Genomic DNA, 13,841 nt, shown 5'->3' with positions numbered 1-13,841 from the left:
AACCGATCCCACAGGTCCGCAGCACACGCTCGTTGCAGAGGTCCCAAGCGCCCAGGGGTCCGACGATCAGGGCATCCATCTGCACCTTGTAGCCCTTTGCTCTCAGGGTGTCGGCCAGGGGGGGCGTATTTTGCCAGCTTACGAGCTCGGGCTTCGCAGAAGGCCGGGGTCCTGTTCTTGAAGGAGACCGTGATGTCGACGAGGATGATCTTTTTCTGGGCCTCGTCGGTGACTATCACGTCAGATCGCAACTGGCTGTCAGTACCGGGGATGGCGCAGTTCATGGTGACCTCCCCCAGGCGTGGTGCGATGGCTTTCACTAGGCGGTTCTGGATGGTGTTGTGGCGCAGCCGCCAGGCTCTGGCGTGGGGCTTGCAGCTGCACAGGACGTGGGGCAGGGTCTCGTTGGAGTAGCTGCACTTCCTGCAACGCCTGTCTCAGTTCCCATGGTGGACGGCTCCGTTGAGCGGGACACAGTTGAGCCAGGCGGGGTGGATGAACCGCCAGTCGGCAAAACGGGTGAAGCCGCCCCCGGCGAGGAAATGGTTGCTGGCGTCCCACTTGCTGGTCAGTTCGAAGGCTTTACCCTGGTCCGTTTTACGCTTCAGGGCTTCCATGTACAGCGAGTGGATGGCTGCCTTCAGAGTCCTCTCCAGCATGCCTGATGGTGTTGTCCTCAGACCTGATCTGCGGCACCAGGACTCCCAGCTCCTGGTGCTTCTCGCACCACTCCCAGCGGCAGCCGATGCACTTCCCCAGGTGATGTGTGGCATTGTGAGCATGGGACCACAGTGAAGCGATGTCGTGGCCGTCCCATCCGAATTCGCCATCCAGTGAACCGCTCAGGAAGCTGGCTGTGTCTTGGTTGGAGGGGGCTATGCCGATCCGCTTCTTTGTTGTGTCATGGAGGGCTTTTGCTGCAATGTTCCTTACCATGGCGTCTGGAAGCATCAGCAGGTGGAAGGCGTGGGTGATCAATGCAATGTCACACAGGTCACCCATGTGGTGGTCATTGGCACCACCGTGCCTGTGGACGATACAGACCAGCTCGTTGCTGGCTCTCTGGGGAAGGAACAGCCACTTCTTCACCAGCTGCCAGATGGTCTTGTCTGCCTTGTTGAGGTGTACCTTCGCCACGGCGAATCCCCTTAGGATGAACGAGATGCGGGGGATCAGGAAGGTGTTCAGGACATTTATCTTCTGCCACGGTGCTAGCACGGAGGCGTCGATCTTGGCGGCATCCTGCAAGATCTCCTGGATGGTGTCCTCGGGTGTCTGCCAGACACGGAAGCCTGTCAGCGTGCTGAGGTGCTGGTAGGCCTGCCCCTCTGCCAGGGGGATGACGTATTACTCTTCTGGTAGCAAACCCTTCCCTTGACATTCAGCCTACTGTTTTGCTTGGCTAATTTAATCCTATTGTACCCTCTTAGGATTTCTTCTTGATGCTCTGTATGCCACTGTCATGCACCTTTCCCTTCTAAAAGACGTGTGCATGCATCCTGGCTGTAGGCTGGCTTCCATGCTGTCCCTGCTACAGCGGGTCTAGTTCACAGTTCAGTGCAGCTCAGAGGGGTTAAGTGAATTTTACTTACACACCCCTACCTCTGCCATTGCCCCTTCCATAGGCTTGTGTACCCACGGATGGGTGATACACCTGCCCTTTGACAATCTCTGCTTGCCATGCATTTCTTATCATTTGGATGCTTCTGCCTCAGGGTTAATTCCTCAAATGTTTCAGTTTATTTTTGCTTGGCTAGCAAGAGATGATTCAGAGATTCCTCTGCCAATCCACATTCTCCCTTGCCGTGGCCCCTTCCCCAGATTTCTTTATTGGGTCACTTGAACTGCTGTGCCCAACTTAGCAGCCTTAATAACCAGACATGCTCTTTTGGTGCCCTTGGCATGGGCACAGAAGGAGGGAAGAGGTTTTTTTGTTTTGTTCTTTCCCCCTCTAGGAGACTCCTTGTGGAATAATAGCTTCCTAAGCTGGGAAGAGGGGAGTGAGATGCTGCTGTGTTAAGTAAACTGGAAAAGCTCTGGCTGCTGTTGAGCATAAACGTTGCTTTTCACACCCTGCCTCCCAGCACCTGCTGTACTACATGTCAGAGGCAGTCAAGGGAAGTAGGGCAAAGCTTTGAATGCAGCCATAGCTCATCAGTGGGAGAAACCTCCCAGGGCACGGCTCTGTGTTGTCAGTGCATTAGGGTGCTGTGTGGTCACAGTAATAAAGGAGAAGTCAGAGTATGAACCAAATGCAGCTCTTGGGGCACCCACTGTAGCTTGTCACGTGACGGTAGTGTGCAGATGCAGCTGATCAATTGCAAATTTATAGCTGGTGGAAACTTAAACAAGTAGAAAGAAAAGGAGGACTTGTGGCACCTTAGAGACTAACCAATTTATTTGCACATAAGCTTTCGTGAGCTACAGCTCACTTCATCGGATGCTGTAGCTCACGAAAGCTTATGGTCAAATAAGTTGGTTAGTCTCTAAGGTGCCACAAGTCCTCCTTTTCTTTTTGCGAATACAGACTAACGCGGCTGTTACTCTGAAACCTGAAACAAGTAGCTCCTTCCAGGCTGCCAAGGAAGATAGGCGTGCAAGGAGATGTTAGGGCTTTGTGGGTTTATTTCCTTATTAAAAACGCTTATGCAGAGCCCTTGAGCTTTGCATAAGTTGCCTACATGGTCCCTGAGTATCCCTGCCATATAGCAATGGGTGTTCCGCTGGGATTACTAACCCTGCTCCAGAAGGGGGCACTGGCTTTTATCTGAACTTCTCTGAGAAGGTGTGCCATTCATGGATGTGGGAGAAAAGTGCCAACTATAAACTCTTCTTCCTTTTGTCTGTGTGGTCTGTTTAGATTGAAAGCCCTTTAAGGTAGGGATTGTTCCTTTCTGTGTGTACGTATGGTGCCTGGCACAGGCCCAGTAGAACTCTGGTTTTAGTTGGGGCCCCTAGGTGCCAGTGAGAATTTTGTTGGTTGCTTATTGTTTTTCCACTGTCCTTGTTACAAGCTCTCCTAGTCTAATATGGCAATGGATTGTAAAGGTGTAGCCACATTCCTTCCACCCAAATGTTGGCAGGTAGTAGCAACGTTTTCTGACCTGCTGGTGGCAGGTGAGCATCTGCTCTGTCACAGCATTGCACCCTAACAGGTGAGTGCACAGCTCATGGGTCTGTCTTCAGCAAAGAACCTTCTGATTTCTTGAGCTGGATCAGATTGTGCAGTGCAGTCTCCTGTTGAATCCTGTGAGTGTAAAAAACAGTCTCTGACAAGCATGTGGATCAGGTAGAGTGCGTGACTAAGGGGTTATGCATCATGTGAGGAGGAGTGCAGGCCTTGAGTCAAAGGCTGACCTAATTTGCAGTTTAAAAAAAATGTCACTGACTTACCCTTTCCTCCCCTCTTTTTTCCTGTTTCCCTCCCTGCTGGCTATATGAACTCATGCAATTGCTTTGATAAATGCATTTCTATTGAGGTAAACATTCCAGTCATTAATGCACAAACAAGGATGCTGTAGTAATCTGAGGATTTATCACTACTGCTGTGAAACAACTGCCATGCTGTCTCACTTAACTCTTCAATCCCCGTTGCCCCCCTGCCAGAAATTAAATGGGTAATGCCCTCCCCTTTAAATAAAAAACAAGCTGCAGCATTATTTTACTATTGCCATGGAATGCTGCAGTAAGATTATTGTAAGTGGTAATGGTGGCTCCGCAAGAGTGGAGCCCTTTTTTGCCATAATGAACAAATTGGTAATGACTCCATAGTTCAGCTGGTTCAATTAGACCCAAGGTTTAGATCTTCCTTGCTAGGAAGGAAAACAAAGTTTTTGACCATCACCAAAATTACACCACTTGCTCTTCAAATACAAGTTGAACTTTTTGTGAGAGTTTGAAGTGAGTCTGTTGAGTATTTGTGTGGGTGGGGTGTTGTTTTTTTTTGTTCGGTTTATTTTAAAAGCAGCATCTTTTTCCATTCAGACTTCTAAGAACTGTTTTCTAACACTCTTCGGGCTCCCTCTCGCTTACAGTTCACTTAAATTAACTGTTCCTACTCTTCCAAAAAAACCAAAAAGCACTATGCAAAATCTCATGCATAAGGTTGGGCTTTTATAAACAAAATATTCCAAAACCCACCTCATTATTCCTCATTAATATTTCCATCTCAGTCACAGAGAAAATGGCAGTTGTCACACGTGGATGGATAAAACTTTACATACCAAAATTCAATCATGAAATTTTACACATAGGTCCTGGGGCCAGATAGGAGGGAGTTTGCAGGAGATGGTGACGGTTCAGGAGAGCTCCAAGGTCCGACAGCTTTGCAAGGTAGGCAGCTTAGCGGCATGCAATCCCTCAGATGTGAAGAAAGGGAGCTCCTGTCCCGCACACCTCTCAGCCGGTCTCCCCTCTTGTGCACTTTGGGAGGCACATGAGATGTAGAGCTCCTCTTCTTCTGGCCTTTGGAGGCCAGTGTGCTGAAGGGCAGCCTTGCTGCTGCATACCTCCAAAGTGCACGGGTACGGAGTGTCAGTCCAGCGAGCCTCTGGGGAGCACAGGGGAGCTGATCACTATAGAGAAAACTGTGCACCAAGCATATATGTTTCCCTGTGCCAACCAGACTTCCACTTTTCAGGGATCCGTACTTTATTAGAAAAAGGAAATCCTAGACAGAAAACTTGCACAGTTAGGTTTTTTTAAACTGATAGTTCTTTATTTAGTTTATGCATAAGGGATATAGTCATTTCTTTAGCAACTTAAGTACTAAAGGATCAAAATGATCACTTAATTAAGGTAATTTACACAAATATTCTGTTTATGCATTCAGTTAATGATAATTCACCTTGAACATTCCAATAACCTTAACAGTCTCCCACAAGACATACTTAAGACTCTGGATTTATATCATTAATACTATATGTTACGTAGTCCAATTTACACATATGTTAGTGATGTATGTACTGAAAGAGTTCCTAAAGAGTATTTGCTAGTCAAAGTTAAGGCTGTTGGGACCTGCAAGGTGAATTTTCACATGCCCTTGTTATTAACTGAATCATGAATGTAAGGTTAATAGAATATTTGTTAAGTCCCTTAGCAGGTCAATACAAGTTTTGTGTGTTTGTGGATTACATATGATAATTGTGTAGTTATTTAATCTACTTGAGGGTTAATTGTCTCAATAGCCTAACTCTAAAGTTAGGTTTCATAGAATCATAGAATATCAGGGTTGGAAGGGACCTCAGGAGGTCATCTAGTCCAACCACCTGCTCAAAAGCAGGACCAATCCCCAATTAAATCATCCCAGCCAGGGCTTTGTCAAGCCTGACCTTAAAAACTTCTAAGGAAGGAGATTCCACCACCTCCCTAGGCAACGCATTCCAGTGTTTCACCTCCCTCCTAGTGAAAAAGTTTTTCCTAATATCCAACCTAAACCTCCCCCACTGCAACTTGAGACCATTACTCCTTGTCCTGTCCTCTTCTACCACTGAGAATAGTCTAGAACCATCCTCTCTGGAACCACCTCTCAGGTAGTTGAAAGCAGCTATCAAATCCCCCCTCATTCTTCTCTTCTGCAGACTAAACAATCTCAGTTCCCTCAGCCTCTCCTCATAAGTCATGTGTTCCAGACCCCTAATAATTTTTGTTGCTCTTCACTGGACTCTTTCCAATTTATCCACATCCTTCTTGTAGTGTGGGGCCCAAAACTGGACACAGTACTCCAGATGAGGCCTTACCAATGTTGAATAGAGGGGACGATCACGTCCCTCGATCTGCTCGCTATGCCCCTACTTGTACATCCCAAAATGCCATTGGCCTTCTTGGCAACCAGGGCACACTGCTGACTCATATCCAGCTTTTCGTCCACTGTCACCCCTAGGTCCTTTTCCGCAGAACTGCTGCCGAGCCATTCGGTCCCTAGTCTGTAGCTGTGCATTGGGTTCTTCCGTCCTAAGTGCAGGACCCTGCACTTATCCTTATTGAACCTCATCAGATTTCTTTTGGCCCAATCCTCTAATTTGTCTAGGTCCCTCTGTATCCTATCCCTGCCCTCCAGCGTATCTACCACTCCTCCCAGTTTAGTATCATCCGCAAATTTGCTGAGAGTGCAATCCACACCATCCTCCAGATCATTTATGAAGATATTGAACAAAACTGGCCCCAGGACCGACCCCGGGGCACTCCACTTGACACCGGCTGTCAACTAGACATGGAGCCATTGATCACTACCCGTTGAGCCCAACAATCTAGCCAGCTTTCTACCCACCTTATAGTGCATTCATCCAGCCCATACTTCTTTAACTTGCTGACAAGAATACTGTGGGAGAACGTGTCAAAAGCTTTGCTAAAGTCAAGAAACAATACATCCACTGCTTTCCCGTCATCCACAGAACCAGTAATCTCATCATAGTGGTTTGCATGTGTGTAGAGAAATATACAATATTAACAATATATAATGTGGGTAACTATGATAAAATGAAATGTCTGCATTCACGTATTAAGATAATTACCAGATTAGGGAGAGATTCTCCCTCCTACACCTCATGGAATAGCATTGTAGAGAAGCGAGGGGTTTATACTTTTAAAAAGGGTGGGGGAGAGAAGTGCCCAGTGTCAATTCTGTCAGAGTATACTAGCCTTGATGGCGGCCTGGTGGTCTGCTCTGGTACAATGAGGAGGCTGGGTACTTAGCTCAATGCAAAATCAGTGGTTTTGGTGTGACAATTTTTACCTTGTATAATCCTACCGTATTCTGCTGTGTTAGGGTTTTTTCAATGTTTCCAGACTCTGGAAGACCAGATTGGGGGAGGAGGATTATGGCAGGGGTGGGCAAACTTTTTGGCCCGAGGGCCACATCTGGGTAGGAAATTGTATGCAGGGCCATGAATGTAGGGCGGGGGCAGGGGTGCGGGAAGGAATGTGGGAAGGGGTGCTGTGTGCAGGAAGGGGCTCAGGGCAAGGGGTTGGGGTACAGGAGGGGGCTCAGAGCATGGGGTCGGTGTGTGGAGTGCGGGGGGGGGCTCAGGGCAGGGGGTTGGGGTGCAGGAGGGGAGCTTACCTCAAGCAGCTACAGGGTGGCAGCGGCATGCAGCGGGGCTAAAGCAGGCTCCTTGCCTGCCCTGGCCCTACACCGCTCCTGGATGTGGCCAGCATGTCCGACAGTGGCTCCTGGTGGTGGGGTGGGGCAGGTGGCTCCACCGCGCGTGGTCCTCGCCTGCAGGTACCACCCCCAAAGCTCCCGTTGGCTGCGATTCCCCATTCCCGGCCAATGGGAGCTGAAGGGGGCGATACCTGCAGGCAAGGGTAGTACACGGAGCCCTCTTGTGGCCCCCCTCCCCCAGCCCTCCAGGTGCCGCAGGGACGTGATGCCAGCTGCTTCTGGAAGTGGCGCGGGGCCAGGGCAGGCAGGGAGCTTGCCTTAGCCCTGCTGCACCACGGGGCTGGCAATCCTGCTGGCCAGATTGAAAGCCCTGACAGGCTGGATCTGGCCCATGGGCTGTAGTTTGCCCTCCCCTGGATTAGGGGTTTCTGAAGTGTAAGCGATGTTGGGACCTCATGTTGCATGTGAAGACAATTTTACTTTAGTGCAGTAGAAATAGGAACAACGCTTTCTTTTGACTGCCCAGCTTTTCCTGTTCCACCTTTTTTTAGTTGGGCTGTACTTCTGAAAACAAAACAAAAAAATCAATCCAGGTGCATGTCCCTGTAGAATGTTCTGCTCAATCTCATCGACTCTCAGTGATGACCTCTAGGGAATTTATCACATTCTCCTTGTAAGCAGCTGTGTTTTGCCCACTGCTGTAGGCAGTGCGTATGTCTTTTGATTGGTTAGGGAGGGAGAGCTGTAGTTTCATCTGCTGTGCTGTAGATGGTATAGCTTGACACACACAACTAATTACCAGAAACAAGGGCTGAGAGGATTACAGTGCTAATCTAGGTATCTCTCCTTCCTCACCATCCCCCCTACATGTACGCAAGTCTTTGGATACTGTGTAGAATGGAAATCAATACCATGGGTATATGGATTGTGTCCGAGAGAGGCAGTAGCAGGCAGATGCTTTTACTAACACTGTTTCTGATGCCTTCTGCTTACTTTGAGGTACTTCAAATGCCAGAGCCCTCTGAACAGAGCACTCTGCCAGAGTGTCTCCTCTGAACCTCTCTGCCATTATAAGGCAGCTGCATGATCCCTCATGGCTCTTATTTTAGAGTGGTGAGTGCTAATGAAGTCCAATAAGGCAAACTGTAAAGCTAGCTTCAGAGCAGAGGTAAGCATGGGTTTCTGCACAGAATGACCCCAGGAATAATGTCCTACCAATTATTCTCATACTACTGCAGACTTCTCTGGTATCAGTAATGTCACAGAGTGTTGCATTGTGGGACATCTGTGGTGGTCACAGAAGGGTGAGCAATTTTCAGGGGCTAAGAACTAAATGTTAAATCTTTGTGCCAGTTGCATTACGCTGTGGTTAATAAGGTGACTCAGCCCATGCCTGTGCTCTCTAAATTGGTGTTAGCATTACAGTTCATCTTGAACAGCTTGGTTGTGTCTTGCTAGCACAGCCTGAGAGATCAGGGAGGAGGAGGTTACTGAATCTGAGATGGGATTGCTCTGGGGCTGCAGGGTGTAGTGGGCCAGATGGGAACTGAACTCGCGTTAATTCCCCTTAGAATCCAGAGCAGTATTCGTCAGGCAGAGAGTGGTTTCCAAGGAGTAGGGAAGCAGGGTTATGTTTTGGCTAAATAGTCCTTGCTTGGCACTTGGCAAATTCAGACCCATCCGTACTATACGGAATATGCAGCCATGGACCTGGGACAGTGTCCTAGAGTACATACCACTTTTACACTGTGTTTGTCGAAGGTCTTGAAGATTAGTAAAAACATTAAGTAATTATGTTGAAAAAGACACGAGGTGATGGTGGTTGTTAGTTTATTTTTATTAAAATAGCACTCATAGACACCCCCCCCCCAACTGAGATCAGGTCCCCAGTGTGCTAGGCACTGCATGCATACAGTAAGGAGAGGTTCCCTGCCCTGGACAGTTTATAATCTGTGTTGAGGCAAAATGTGGGAGGAAAAATGGCAGAGAGGTGATGTGAGTTGCCCACAGTCACCCCCAGGAAATATGGGTTCGATGCCTGGTTCTGCCTCTGACCTGCCTCCAGGTCCAGTGTCTTGTCCACCAACCCACGCTGCTTCTAGAGTTGCATTATCCTCATTTTACAGAGGGGGAAGCTGAGGTTTACTGATTTGCCTAAATCCGCAAAATGTTGGAGAATTCCCAGTTTCCCTCTGGTGTGCAGCTCACGTGGTCACACCTCCTTTTGTAGATGACTTATCTTTTGTGGAGTCCCGAGAGAAAATGTGGAAGAATGACCACTCTGGTGGCCATTGCTCCATCAGTACGGAGCTACTGCATCAGCACAGGGTGAGGGGGCGCTGCTGCAGATGGGGTTAGTAGCAAAATACATGATATTCTTCCCTTCTGAGATTAATATCCAAGAGATGCCATGGTCTTGTGCTTAAGCACAGGAAGTAGAGCCAGGAACTCATATGTAATCCCAGTTCTGCCACTGACTTGTTGTGAGACCTTAAACTAGTCTCTTAACCTCTCCGTGCCTCGATTTCCCAGCTGTGAAATAGGATTAATGTTTTATCCCACAGAGGGCTAATATTTACACTTTTGTGGTGTGTTTAGAAGCTTTATGAATGGACAGTTTGTTTCCAGGATTTATTGGGAAGAGATGGATATTTTTGTCCAACTGCAAGAGAAGATAAAACATTTCTCTCAGCAGCACTCCTTATCTTTACAGTAGGGCAGAGAGCCTTTACCAGACTCTCTTGCCTAGACACAATTCTTGCTGAAATCTTGACGCCACCTCATGGCGGCTCCTATTATAACACTTGCTCTCAAACTTTTCCTTAATGTGGACCGTTACCTTTGAAAGAGTGTGCCTCAGGGACCATCTCCCTTCCTCTCTGTGATTTATATACCGCCTGGTGTCAACTATGGGTGTGGAAAATATTAGGGAGCCCTGTATTTTTAACTGCCTTGCTTTTTTTCAATAAAAAAAATTGACACTGTCTACTCTAGCAATTCCAAGTATCTTTTGGCTCCAGAGTGGCAGTAGGAGATCTCAATCCGTTTGATTAATCTCTCTGTCCCTGCTCCTTTGTACGTGCTTCTTTGCTGCCTAGCCTCTCTTGCCTGGGCCTTGTCCTCCCCCTTGTGCACAGGATTTTCTGCTGCCTTTCTTTCCTGGGCATACTGCCCAGCCACCTGGTCTTTTGTTCTCCCTGTTCCCCTGAACATGCTGCCCAGCTGCCTTGTCGCTGTGTCCCACCTTCATTCCCTCACCACACTGTTTCTCACCGCAGCATTCTTGTTGGAATCAGGTCCATGGGTGTTCTGACCCATTCCTGCTGGATTCAAATGGCCACTCTTTAGCAAACAGCTCTGTTGGCCAGATTCGTAAGGCATGTCTTCAATGCAAAGTTAACCCAGGCTTTTCCTCTGCTATTGTCCCAGCTCCCATCCTGTCCACACACACAAACTTCTGACCTGAGCTGGTGGTGCTTTAAACCCAGATTAGCCATCTTGTTTGGGGTATAGGCCAAAGCCCCGGTGAGATTTTTCGCTTGGGCTAGTAACCTGCCCACTTGGCTATGAAGACACAGGCTAAAGCATTAGATAGTCCTCCACAAGTCCCCACTGTGTGCCCAGAAGGACAGGCAGGTTCTCCCATAATTCACTCGGAAAGGATCATAGAGCAGTTCATCTTAACTGTAGCCCAAGGAACCATGGAATCTGCCCCCAGAAGTCCTAGCCACACCCTCAGGTGAACACAGCTCTAGTGAGGACACAGTAACTCAGATATAGCTTGATAGTGTGGCTGCTCACTTCTAGGATAGGCTAATCTGTGGGCTGGTCACTCAAGCTAACTCTGCAGCAACAACATGCCCTGGTCCATTCTGCTGGACAAGTAAAACTACCTCTGACTTCTTCGGATGCTAACCAGCATATTCTATCAAACCTGGGCACGGAAATGGGCTCGAAATAAGTTTCTTTTTGAAATGCGCCCTTCTGAGTGTGACGTCATGCTCACAGTGACTGTCAAAAGTGACATTGTAGAAGAGTTTCCTATTCATTATTCTCTCTGTTACTTGCAAGTCTAATTTGCTTTTTTAAAATGAGTTAAGTGATCACTTTTGCCATGTACACTCTCATCATTAATAAATATTCTGAACTCCAAAGCAATCTGGGGATCCAGACAGTGTCGGAGGCAGAATAAACTCCAGCCCACTCTGTTGGGCTAACAGATATTCCAGTGAATAACATCCATTATATGTCGTTAGTGGCTCTCCGAGACTTGGCATAGAACTATAGAAAGGTGGGGCTATAAGGGACCTCAGGATGTCATCTAGTCCATTCTTCCATGCTGAGGCAGGACCCAAATATACCTAGACCATCCCTGACAGGTGTTTGTCTAACCATTTGCCATAAATGACTGAAACAAAATTATATCATCCTCGGAACACCAAAAACCCCATTTCCCCATGCATTTGACTTCTCTCAAAGGCCTACCTCTGCAGGAGCCTGCATAAATTTTGTAAAGGATGGTGATGCTTACACTTAATTATATGACACTTAAGTGTGCATTTGTGAGCATAAGTGGTACACTATGTGTGAAAATCTGTAACTGCATGCAATAGTGGCTTAATAAACAGAGGACATGCATGGTTCTAGAAGTGCCCTGTATTATCCTTTCCCCACTGATGTTGAATGCAACAGGAGCTTCAAGTGTGGTTACTAATATAAAAGCTATAGTTTAGCATCCATCTTTTTTACACGCTTCCTGTTTGTTTTCAGTGGGAGTACTGCTGTAGTGTATGGGGAGAGCATGACCCAAACTTTATAGACCCAGCCCATGTACCCTAACTGAGTGTAATCTGGCTCACTTCGCGGAATGAGTGACGCCTGTATGTTAGGATTTGCAGTGGCTTTCACTAAGCCATGGTCCACATGGTCTACAAACTTACGTCAGTATAACTACGTCGCTCAGGAATGAGGAAAATCCCCACCCCTGAGCGACACAGTTATACTGACCTAATCCCCCGTGAAGACAGCGCTATGTGAATGGGAGGGTTTCTCCCATGGACATAGCTACTGCTTTGCAGGCACGTGGGAGGTACGCTGACAGCATCGTAAGTGTAGGCAAGCCCTCATAGGCAGGGAGTGGAATAGCAGTGTATTTAGCTGGTCAGGATTGAGGTGCGTTGGTAAAGTTGTGTGGGGACTCAAGAATGTCATAATGGGGGGTATGTAGAGCTCTTGAAGCTCAGTGATGGATGTGTTATAAATAGGTAAAGGAAGGACTCAGGAAAGCAATAACATGAGGTATTGCAGTGGTCACGTTAGTGGAGAAGTGTCTTGTGCTTTTTTTCTCCAAACCATTTCCACTCCTTGATCTATATCCCACTGAGGCCAGTGTAGCAAAGATATCCTCCTTTGAGGCAGCACAGCAGGAAAGAGACTTGAGCAAGATGACAATCAGATTTAATTTATTTAATAATATAAAACCGTTACAAGAGAGCCCCAGGACTGCAGGGCAGAGAGGAAGAACTGAGCTGCTCTGGAAATTTATTCATATGGGTTTTAAATGGTAATTTAAATCTCATCAGGAAAGAGTGGTGAATAAGTTAGTTGCTGCCTGTCATGGCCATTGCTGAGCTTAAAAGCAAAGGCAAGGGGAAACTAATTCTTTCACTCTGACACCTGGGTAGGACGGGGCTTGAAAAATGTGTCTGACACCAACTACCTAGTGGAGTAGGTTCCAAAGTCTCTACCTAGTGGTCAACGTGTGAGAAAATAATGGAAGGGTGGGGAGAAAAAGGGAAGAGGGTCAGCATTGCTGCTGAAATCCAGGGGCAATGACCTGGTAAAAAAGGGATTTCTACCATGGTACTGTCCCTGCTTGTGGGGACTCCATTTCATAACAGTCTCTAGCTAGTAAATAGTTGATGACACTGAAAGCACCTCCCCTCTCCCTGCTGGACAGGAGATGTTTTCTGTCCCCCACTTCCTCCACCTCCTTGCTAATCCCTCCCCTTTCTCATTATTTGAGTCCTCACCCATGAATAACTCCAGTGTCTGACTCGTTGCAACTCACAGTATCGGCTGTGTAACTGGCCAGAGACATGTTAATTTAACTCTGCTGGTACTTATCAAAACTGTGAGCAGCAGCAGAGTCACTGGCTCTGCCAATCTGTCGGCTCCAGAAGATAACTGTTACCACTCTACCTTTTGTTCATCTTTGGTCCTTTGCTTTGCAGACAGTCTAGAAATCTTTCCCTTTTTAAAACAACTTGAAATAGTCTGTTTCTAAAAAATGAATTCAAAAATAGATGTAACTACTCATACGGTACCCCTGCGTTGCTCTACGTGTTTTTGTGCTTTTGGTCCTGGCATTAGTGCCCCTTCAAATCCAGTGGTCATCTCCCTCCCCAACCCATCCTTCCGCATAAAAGGAAGGGAGGACCTGGGGAGTTGTGGGAGAAATTCTGTGGTTAGGTAGCCAGAAGATGTGGATTCTGTGCAAACAGATTTTTCTCTCTCACGTGTTGGACTCTTTGCCTGTTTTGTTAATTATCTTTCCCTCTCCCTGGATCTCCGTGTGCTTCCCTTTCGTAGCTAATCTTTGTTGTAGAAATCGACAGTAGGGAAATTACTCATATTTCTTAATGGGATACATGGCATTTATTTCCTGTCCATTTGCTAAATCAACTTGACATGTGTCTAATAGCCTTTTGCCAATTCCCTGATGTCTGTCTGTCCAAGA

The 13,841-nt window shown here is 47.3% G+C and overlaps 1 protein-coding gene across 3 annotated transcripts in view; it reads left to right on the top strand.

Annotated features, from left to right (window-relative positions):
* Positions 1–13,841, top strand: part of IGSF3 (immunoglobulin superfamily member 3) — a 162,168-nt gene that overhangs the window by 92,563 nt on the left and 55,764 nt on the right. The window lies entirely within an intron of this gene.

Source organism: Lepidochelys olivacea, assembly GCF_965140295.1.
Source record: "Lepidochelys olivacea isolate rLepOli2 genome assembly, chromosome: 1".
Lineage (NCBI taxonomy): Eukaryota > Metazoa > Chordata > Testudines > Cheloniidae > Lepidochelys > Lepidochelys olivacea.
This window is presented reverse-complemented; position numbering and strand designations above follow the sequence as displayed.